At 40.0% G+C, this 10,364-nt stretch overlaps 1 long non-coding RNA gene across 1 annotated transcript; it reads left to right on the top strand.

Moving 5' to 3' along the window:
* The first annotated feature begins 2,510 nt into the window (after nucleotides 1-2,510).
* Nucleotides 2,511-10,202, top strand: LOC104911186. The gene is made up of 5 exons (XR_002115297.1): nucleotides 2,511-6,114; nucleotides 6,410-6,724; nucleotides 7,519-7,623; nucleotides 7,716-7,934; nucleotides 8,817-10,202. It is a non-coding gene; the product is annotated as an uncharacterized LOC104911186 (long non-coding RNA).
* Nucleotides 10,203-10,364: the final 162 nt, after the last annotated feature.

Genomic DNA, 10,364 nt, shown 5'->3' with positions numbered 1-10,364 from the left:
GTTATGTACGTTGGCTGTAGGAAGGTTTTACTGAAGCTACCACAAAGGGGATCCCAAAATAAGCCAAACCAGCCCTTCCCCTTCTGTTTCTCACTGCTGTGGGAAGAAGTGGGCATGGAGGGCCTGTGCACCATGGCAGTGGCTGCCCAGGTGGAGGCTCCAGGCTATGTGGTGTAGGGCCTGCAATTTCAGTTATGTTTGTAAGTTAAAGATATGCAAAAAATGTTTAAATCATCCCGAGCGGTAAGATAACAGATGAATTAGCTCCATTCCAACAGCTAGTTGGAATTCCTTAGCGTTAATAGCGTTGGCATAGGTACTAAACTATTCAGGTTGTTCTACAGAATAATCTGCACTGTATTTACATGTATTCTAAATATTTTATTTAAAATACTTTGATACAGCTTTCCATTTTAGTTGTGTTTTAGTTCGTCTTCATCTCTGCTGTCCATAAGAGGTTGCTTTACCGTAATTAAAACTAACCCTTACAAAATGCATTTCTCCAAAGTGGTTTCCTAGAAATTTTCTCTTCCACAGAATATATTACCCTCCTGGTACCACAGCTGGGGGCCAATCTGCCCAGCCGGCATAAAGAGGGATGATTTAGGTCACTGAGCTCCAGCTCTTGGTTAGTGCTTTTTGCCATGAAATGTTTCAGAAATTAAGGCATTCCAGAAAACTCACTCAAATTGCATCTTAAAAAGCATTTTCCACAAGTGACTACGTTAGCAGACATTATTGTCACCAGAAAGCCTCTGTTAATCTTACAAAGCATCTGCGATGAATAATCTTCCCCTCCCCCATTCTTACTTGCTGCCAGAAACAGCTTATAAATGCTTACTTGAAATCTCTGCCAAATTTTGTTTTTAGGCACGCTGTTGTAAATAGCGAGTATTTCCACCAATCTGGGTAGGATCCCTCTGGATTTACATGGGTGCGAATGAAACCCAAATTTTGCCTAGTCTGTTCTCAGCTGCCCTTGCTGCCCTGCAAGCTGCAGTGCTGCCACCTCTGCTGCTGGTGGAAGGCAAGTGCTTGAGCCCAGCCCGTCCATCGCTGACAAATTATTATAAACAGATTTGAACAAATATTTCTTTACAAAACAAACTGGTCAGCAGGCTCCAGGCTCTATTCTCCTGATGCATTTTACAGGAAATAATATCAAGTTAGCTATTATGAAACTACCCCCTCCTCACACACACGTAATTGCTTCCAGCTTTCTGATTATTACCCTTTCCTTAACTGATAGGGTGAGAAGAGAAATAAAAATATCTTCATACAGTGGGCCAAATCCTCATCTGGTATAAATCGACATAGCCCCATCAAAGTCAATAAAACCACGCTGATTTACACCAGTTGAGGAGCTGATGCACTGTAATTTTTTACTTGCTTTTAAAAATAAAACCTTATGTGATTGTGTAACCAACATTGCAACAGAAACCAGCATTTCCTTTTGTGAACTCATCGTGTGCCCTCAACTTTCAAACATTTTCACTTAGATAGTCCTACAGATATTTTTCCTCACCTTCTGGCACAATGCTCCCACCATACTTTTACTGGGCCAGCATCATCACAGAGGTGCAAACTGTGCCCAATGAGAGTCAGACACAAATTTGTATTTTTACAGAGTAATGAGGAGAAGGAATGACATCTGCCACTACTCTTTCACACAGAAGAGGGAAAAGAGGTAAGTAAAGTAAAAGATAAGACAATTGGTTCTCTATTGGCTTTCTCTCTGGTCCCCACAACACTCTTTAGCTAGCTGACATATATTAGCATTACCAAGCAATTAGTATTATCCAGGAATGACAGTATTGTAAACTACTATTATAGATTAACTTCCTTTAAGTCATCTTTAAAACATACAACAAGACGTACAAAGTTTACTGCAGCTGGTAGAAACTGCGTGCTCTGCTTGGACAACCTGAGGTTTCTAAAATCTCTCTTCAGCCTTCACTGCAGGCTGTTAAACACATCGTGGATCTTTTGGGAATGCTCTGTCTCTTGTTCTGATCAAGAGTATAAATTATAGAGATGCTCTATGGCAAATCTTTTACATCCGTTGTAGGAGCTGTATGCATTGCGGTGCAGTCTTTCTTAAAACTGTCAACTTTTTGACTGGTTGTTTTGATTGATTCATTCATGACAATTTCAAAAGCATCCTGAAAAATCTGAACATTTATTGTTAATGTCAACATTGTTTTGTCTTCAGCAGTGGCCTTTATATAATATATATTAATATTTATTAATATTTATTATTATATTTATTATTTATATAATATTAATAAAACTTACATTAATCCTTGGTAATTATCAGCAGCTAACAGCATGCTGGTAGTTCTGTGAAAGTTAATGGTGCTGTTTCTTTGTGGGTTCGTAGCCTGTAATTTCCAACAGCTTTATTGTGTACTTTAACATGTTAAGGTGCAATAAAAAATTGCAAGAGCTATATATTTCCAAATGATTTGTGCAAAATCTGGAGGTAAAACTCACTTTAAAATTTATATTCCATTGCTTTGAATAACATCTTCAAAATCATTCTATGATGTCTGAAATTTAGTTGCAAAGATTGATTTAGAATTTAGTTGTATATTCTGGTCCCTGTTTTAGTATCCAATATTTAACTCATAGGCCAGTCTGAAATGCATTCAGATTTGATTGTAAAGCTTCTTGTGGTAAGACTTGAAAATTTCCTCATCATATTTGGAAGGCACCACTGCGCTATTCTGATATTTTTTTGATTTGGAAAAGATATTAAGATATTGCTTATTTCTATTAACCTGGGAGACCTCTGCTTTTGGGGTCCTGCTTTTACTGTAACCTCTTTTTTGTAATGAGGATTTGTCACCTGGTTGAATGAATGACAAAGACATGGATGCAGAAAAATCCAATTCAGATTCTTCATTAGCTGTCTGTTTCCATGGCAAGATGACTTGAAAATACAATCTAGTCCCTGGAGAAAAGAGTGGTTCCCCAAGTACCCTTTAAGAAGATATTTATACTCTCCAGATCTGGACAGAGAAAATTAAAATAAAGCACATACAAACTAGCAAACACTTTCCAGTCAGTCAGAATTAAAAGAGTGGCCCAGTCTGTAAAGGAAGACAATGGTAGATCTTGCCAAGTAGTTCTGTCACAGATAGGGTAGGACTGCCTTGCATAACTTGGGCAAGAAGCATCAAGTCCTGCGGGGGACAAGCAAAAGTTATGTAAAATTCCAGGTCCTGTCCTCCCTGGTGCTGATGGGGGCAAACAAGTCCTTCTCAACTGAAGCTGCACAAGGAATCGAGCAGAGTTTTGCATCCCTAGGAAGTGCAGTCATTGACAGGGCAGTGGTTGAAACTTTCTGACTCTCAGGAGGTGATGTCAGGGTCTGGGGAAGGCTTGCTTTCAAGCTGCAAGTTTAATAGCCCAGGAAAGCCCTCTACAAAGCTGACCCCATTTCCTACATGACAGCAAGAGCAATACTAATATGGCAGTGCCCACAATCGTGGGGCTTGAGCTTTTCCTGGGAAAGTCACAAGTTGTTCTTTGAGGAAGTGATGTCAGCCACTATCAAGATGGATGAGTTTGGAGGCTGAGTCCCCACAAACCATTTGCCTGGAGGTTGGAGATGGGAGCACAGATCAATGCAGTGCCCTGTTCTGTGGAGCCTTGCTTTAGCTTTGACTGCCAAAAGCTCATCAAAGCAGGGTTTTTCCAATGAAATGCTTCCAGCTCTGAGCTTGTTTCAGCAGAAAATGCAAATCTAACCAGCTACAACCCCAGCTTCCTTCCTCCAAGTCATATGGAATAGGCACAGAAGATTTAGGCAATGTCTCAGACTTGTCTTCCTTTTTTTCTGTAGCAAAACTTTTATATTTTTCCTAAGGATGGCAACAAAGATTGGAAAAAAAAAAAAGCATGGTACTGCCTCACTGCCTTGCCTTAAGTATGCTGGAGCTTTGTGGCATCTTTAGACTGGATTCTTGGCCTTACAGACTAGATAAACCTGAAAGTGTACTGGATATGAAGTCAAAACAGCTTGTTACCCAACTTGCTTTCTTTCACAGAGTATTGAAATATTAAGAACACAGGTAAATAATGCTTAGATACAACTTTCTTTGTTTGTATGGAGTTGCATTTGTTTGTTTGAAGGCAAGCTGGGTGGAGAATTTTGCATTTTATGTCTTCGCGGTGAATTGTGTGGCTCTGAAATGTGAGTAAGATAAGATCACAAACAAGTAAAAACATGTGCAGGCTGAAAAATCAATATGTTTCAAAATAACCGTTGAGAAACAAATTATTCCTGTATTAATGTGCTGAAAACTAGATTTAGGATTCTGCTACGGCTGATAATGCTACTAACATCTAATACAGTACTGCCAGGGATTAGATCTGCCTTCATAGTCAGATGTTAATCAGGCCACCGCCTAAAAGTAAGGTAGTCAAAAAGCCGGTAATGGTAAATGAAATATAAGGATTTTTTGAGCTTCCCATTCTTTGCATAATAATTAGGTCTTAACAACAATAGTTCTTTTTAATCACTTATGCTGGGGTCAGCTCTTTCCATTTGCCCTGAAATTTTCTAATGTTTTAGCTGAATTATCCAGAACAGCTACTCTCTTGTTAAAGATGTTCCTGTTTTTCAATTCAGGGCTCAACGTCATTGTCACTGAAAGGTGGCAGAATTCCTGCTAACTTAATCACATTCAGACCTATACCATGCCTAACATCAGAAAGCCATTAATAACTAGCTTATGCCAACCAAAGTCTGTTTTGTCTGTGATGACACATCTTAAAAATAGTTTCCTCTGAATGAAATCTGTTTCTGTACTGAAGTATTACTTGCTGGGACTCACTCTTTCAGTAATCCTTACAAGTTGGTTCAAACACCCACTGCCCTTGAGAAGCACCTGAAGAAGCCATTCCTAATATGATAGAATTCATGAATAACTAAAGACAATAACTGAAAACTGTAGACTAACAGCAATGTAAAGATTTAGTTTGCCTCCAGAACCCGGCGTTTCTTTTTTCAGCCCGTCCTTTGCTTAGAACATTCAGGAATGCTACGGATTTGAACACTTGACTTTTCAGAAATAATCCTAACAATCCACAGTCTCTGTGCCTGGTACATAATTCACTAAGACAGAATTAAACATTCCCTGTTTATATTTCTCTCTATATGTTGAAGTCTTCTGAATGCTGGATTTGTCTACAAATCAGCCATATATGTACTGTAAACATCTGAGTATTTATAATGCAGAATTCCCCAAATTCTAAATACCTCAGATAATTATTGACTTTTTAAGAAGATTCACATGGAATTCCAGTCTCATCTTATCTACAGGTTCGTATTTATTCAACAGCACTCTTTACAGAAATGCTGTTGACAGGCAAAGGGACAGACTGCTGAGCTCAGAGGCTGTGGGAGAACTGTGGTAGGGCAGCTGGGATGGGAACAGTGAGCCGGGGTGGCTGTTAATTCAGTCCTTCCACGTAACCAGAGTGACTCAAGCAGCCTATCAAGGCACACCATGTAGAGACTTACCTTTCATTTATTCATTTTAGATAATATTTTTAAGCGTACTTGGCTTGTCTATATAGATGTTGTCCAGTAAAAAAATATATAGTTCTACATAAAAACATTCAAACAAAAACAAGGAAATCTTTCTAGGGGAACTCATACTAACAGCGCTCAAGATGGAATTTGGACCACAGGCCTGAACTAAGAGCATGTCAGAAGTTCCCAGTACAGTTTCTTTGGTTTTTATGACAAGGGTGAGAAATGCAGATGAAGACTTACAAAAAGAAAATCCCTACATGTTACATTAAATTGCAGAGGAAAAAGAATAAATGAATAATAATAACAGAAGAATGACCTACTTTGCAACCTATTTAACCTATTTTCTTCTACATGCCCCCTAAGTTCTGACTTTATTATCTTGGATATTTTTAAACAGCTGTGAAATCACTTGTTACTTGCCAATTACAGTTTAACTTTGGATAATCAATGATCACAGCTACTCTGGAAGAAGAAAAATAAGTTGGCAGCTGTGACTATGTGTTAAAAGGGATGTTTATGACTGGATGATTAAGAACAGGCGTTGGAAGGGATCAAGACTGGCAGCAAAGGTAAGGCCAGAGACAGTGAGTGGGACCAGGGCATACAGAAATAGCTTGTCTGAAAGAAGGTACAAGCTTCTTGGAGTGCTGGGAGCCTTGTGCACATAGTGTTCATCCACCATAATTCCCAAGGGAGTGGAGATTTCTAGCTTGGAGAAACAGGAGTGAAACTTTAAATCTGGTCATATTTGGAATTTTTTGTTAGATTGTGGCTTGATCTCATTCTAAGAAGGCTCATTGTGTTATGATTTGATCTTACCACTTAAAGATCAGTAACTCCTAACTCTTTACCATGTCGTGCCAGCTGTTTGCTCTACATCTGGGATCCTTCTGGAGTTGTGGTACTGTACAGCACAGCTTGATTAGATCCTACAGCTGGTCTCCCAGCACTTTTGCACTCCTAGCAGTCCTCCAGTTCTCTCTTGCTGCTCTAACCCAAGGCAGGATAGCCTGTAGCATCTCCCCATTTGCTGAGGCAGAACGGCACAAGAACACACCCTGGGAGAGGAGAAAACACTCCTGGGGACAGGCTGAATAACAGAAGTCGGAGGATAAAGTGGACAACATTTGCAAGAGCAGGAATCTCATTTCATGGACTTCTTGTCCAAGCCTTTCAAAGGTTAGTCCTATTGTAAAAAAATCTGCTTTCCACCCCAGGGTAACACCATCCTGTGTGCCTTCGATACTTGTGTTGGAGTTTCTTGACATGGACTACTAAGTCCATCATACCTTAGAATACCAAACTGATGGCTAAAAACACAAGAGAGCTGTATTCAAAACAAAAATCAAAATACAATGTGGCATTAACAGAATCCAAATAGAATTCATAAAGTAATATAGACATGATCTTTATTTTTCCCAACATGTTTAATGTGTGCCTTGCTTGAAACGTACCATAATGCACATTACTTGTTTAGAATAAGAAAACCACTTATGACAGTACTCGATGGCATCTGCCATTACAAGATACTTGAAAGCATTCTTAAATACTATAAATACTGCAATGAACTGTGACTTCTGTCTTTCTTGAAAAGTTTTTATAACATCAGAGCAAGCTAACTTTTGATGTACACTACTGCTGTAAAACTGGATATGACAGTCCAATGCTCAGTTGTGTTTCCGATTTATAAGAATGCACTTTAAGTAATACAGCAATTTATTTTTTGTAATGATTTAAATTCTGAATTATTCCAGAACTAGGAATTCTAAGAAACTGATGCGTTCAAAGATGTAAATAAATATTAAAAAGAAGAAAAAACTGTAAAGGAAATTGCTAACAGATGTTATAAATCTAGCATAGAGTATCTTTAGAATATTCTGTATTTTTTATTCTATGTTTTTAAAGTTGGGCTTTGACAAAGAAGGTGAATTTCTCCCTGTACAGTTAATATTTATATACCACTTTCCTTGCAGACTGTCAGAAGAGAGACTCAACTGAATCATTTGCACAACCATTTTATCATCTTTCCATGAGACAAAGTTCACACAGAGAGATAAGGAGACAGAGCAAATCAGAAGGTGAGTTCTGAAATTATGAAAAGAGAACTTTCAGTCAGGAATCTCTGCTGCCTTCTAATTTTCTGGCTGTCATGTTTTCATCTTTGTTACAGCCTTGCCATTCAAAACATGGTACCGACAAAAATCTTTTGAAACAGGGTTTCATGCACCTGCAAGAACAGAGGGCATCATCATCACTTACACCAGTGAAGCAGCTGTAAACCGTTTAAAATCAGCATCTTTCAGATGTCCTTGTTCTTTTCTCAGTTAAACATGGATGAGCCTGCATTTGGAAAATCTTTGCTGCTACTTCATTTTCCTAAGGAAGCCCTGTAAGTTTATGGTATTTCTAGATTTTATGTGCATGTTACCTAGTTCATTTCAAGTGATTATGAACTGCTCTCTGTAGGCCGCTTCATTGTAGTGGCAAGCAAGCTAGTTTGAGGGGCAGTATTCCCTTTTTCTGGCACTGCCTGTCTCTTAGATGCACATTGAGAATTGCTCCAACTAACCATCTGATTTTTGTAAAATTTGTGAATAATGGTGTTGTGTTTTTTTTTTCTTTCTTTCTTTTTTTTTAATAAGTAATTATTTTAGTCTTTGAATTAGCACATCTGTTGGAAGGACAAAGGGATAATACCAACTCCGTTCCTTTCTCTGTAGTCCTTGTAAATAAGCAGTAAACAATTCATTTTTCTTAAATCCTGTGCTTGGCTCTCGGATCCATTCACTGACTATTTCCCTCTTTTCTTTCTTGTTCCTTCTCAGAAAGTGCAATACCCAGTCAGGTCCAAGATTTCTAACTAGTTCTAAAAGGGCAAAGGTTCTGTATGACTCTAGGCAACAGGAACACACACAAAAAAATTCTGTCCCTTTGCTCCAGGCAACTGCTAGACAGAAGGTTGGGTTTTTGTTCCGTCTTGTTTGGGCTTTTTTCCCAAAGGAGGTAGTTCCTTTGCTCTTATGCTCTTAATGCATTCTCATCTATCTGGGAAAATCACACAGCTTCTTGCTCAGATCTTCATATTCAACCTATTGCTTTGGGTAGCTGCTGCTTCCAGAGCTATCACTGTCCAAAGGCACACGTGTCCCAGGGCACCCCACATTTAGCCCAAGCTAATAAATCAAATGTGTGACTGTCAACGGATTAAAACCTGTTGATGTTGCTATAAATAGTTTTCAGCATTGTAAAATGTTGACTTTTTTATTTCTAGATCAAACTTCTTCATTTTCTCACTAGAAGTTTGAGAGCAAGATTGCATAAAGCAAGCATCAGGAAGTCAAAAAAGCAGTACCTGGGCTGGTTCACTGGAGACCAAAGAAAAGTAAAAGTACTGAATCCTATTGGTAGGCATGAAAAGTAATAGTTTCTTATTGCTGAGCTGATCCTTCCACATCCAAAGATAACTTTTAAAAGAAAAAGAGAGTTGTTTTTTTTGTTTGAAGGGTTGCAAGTTTTGTGTCATTCTGCAGTTTGGAGAATTACTCCATGACCCTTTAGCTCTGGGGTGCTCCTGAGGCAGACCCACAGCAGAATGGGTACATACACCTTGTGCCATTTGTGCTGGGCATGAGAGCTGAGAAAGGGACAAGTGCGGGCTGTCTCCGTGGGTCTGTGCCCTGCTGAGTTGTTCCTGGTGATGTGAACACGTTTATGGCTGGGGCAGTTAAGCTGCTGGCTCTGAAGCTGTTTTGAGCTGCTGGAGCCATGCCAAGGATCTGGCTTAACTGATAGATTTTGTTTTCAAGTTGCATAAGCAACTTGCTTATGCCTATAACCTGCTAAGGCTTTTTTTTTTTTTTTTTTTTTTTAGTGCAATTGTTAATTAATTGTTAATTTCAGATAGGACTACCAATATAGCAGCTACACAAGGACCCGTTTTGGCATTTGTCACCTTACCTTAAATGCCCTCCCCAGAATCTGCATCCTTACCTGTAGGCCTTTGGGCCTGGCCTTACAGCCGGGATTCTGACATCTACAGTCTGCAGAGCCCTGCCTGCAGAGGTGGGGGTGATATTCACCTTCTCCTTTTGAGAAACTGTAGATTATATTCACCCTTGATGTAAAACCTCTTTTAGGACATTTCTTTTAGGACAAAATCACCCAGGTTTCATCATGAACCAAAAAGTAATTTAATAGGCTTGAACTTACAAGTGTTATGTTTCCTACTTGTACTTTTTTATTGTTTGCTATGCCTTTGTGTTCTTTAAACGTTCAAAACGAGTTTCTCTTCTAAAAGGGTTTTTGCAAAGGCTCTGGAACATGCTTGTGTAAGGGTAGAACATACAAGTGTTGAACTGTGTGGCTGATGGCTGTTTGCAGAGCTCACAGCAGGACCAAGAGTGGGATCGGGAAGGTTATGTTAAAGGGGAGCTGGAAAACTTCCCTTCTGCATTCCCTACTGCTGCAAAACCAAAACAGTCTGCAGGAGCTTGTATCCTACTCCGAACGCTTAGAAGTGAAGGACCACAAAACTGAGGGTAAGACAGGACAGGCGGACCTATGCAGTATAGGGCACTCAGGTAGTGTACAGACGCTCAGCTCCGGTATAACGGAGGCCCCCCATGTCCGATCCCCCAGCAGCACCACGCGGTCGGTGCGCCCTACCTGCGCGCCGGGAGGCCCGCTGCGGGCCGGGTGCAGCAGAACGCGAGAGGAAGCCGGGTCGGACGGCACGCGTGCAGCGCCACGCCGCCATTTGGAGGGGAGCGGAGCGGACCTCGAGGCGAAGGCGGCTCCGCCCCGGGCGCAGCTCCCGGCG

Source organism: Meleagris gallopavo, chromosome 5 (assembly GCF_000146605.3).
Source record: "Meleagris gallopavo isolate NT-WF06-2002-E0010 breed Aviagen turkey brand Nicholas breeding stock chromosome 5, Turkey_5.1, whole genome shotgun sequence".
Lineage (NCBI taxonomy): Eukaryota > Metazoa > Chordata > Aves > Galliformes > Phasianidae > Meleagris > Meleagris gallopavo.
Note: the sequence above shows the minus strand (reverse complement) of the source record. Positions and strands in the feature narration are given on the sequence as shown.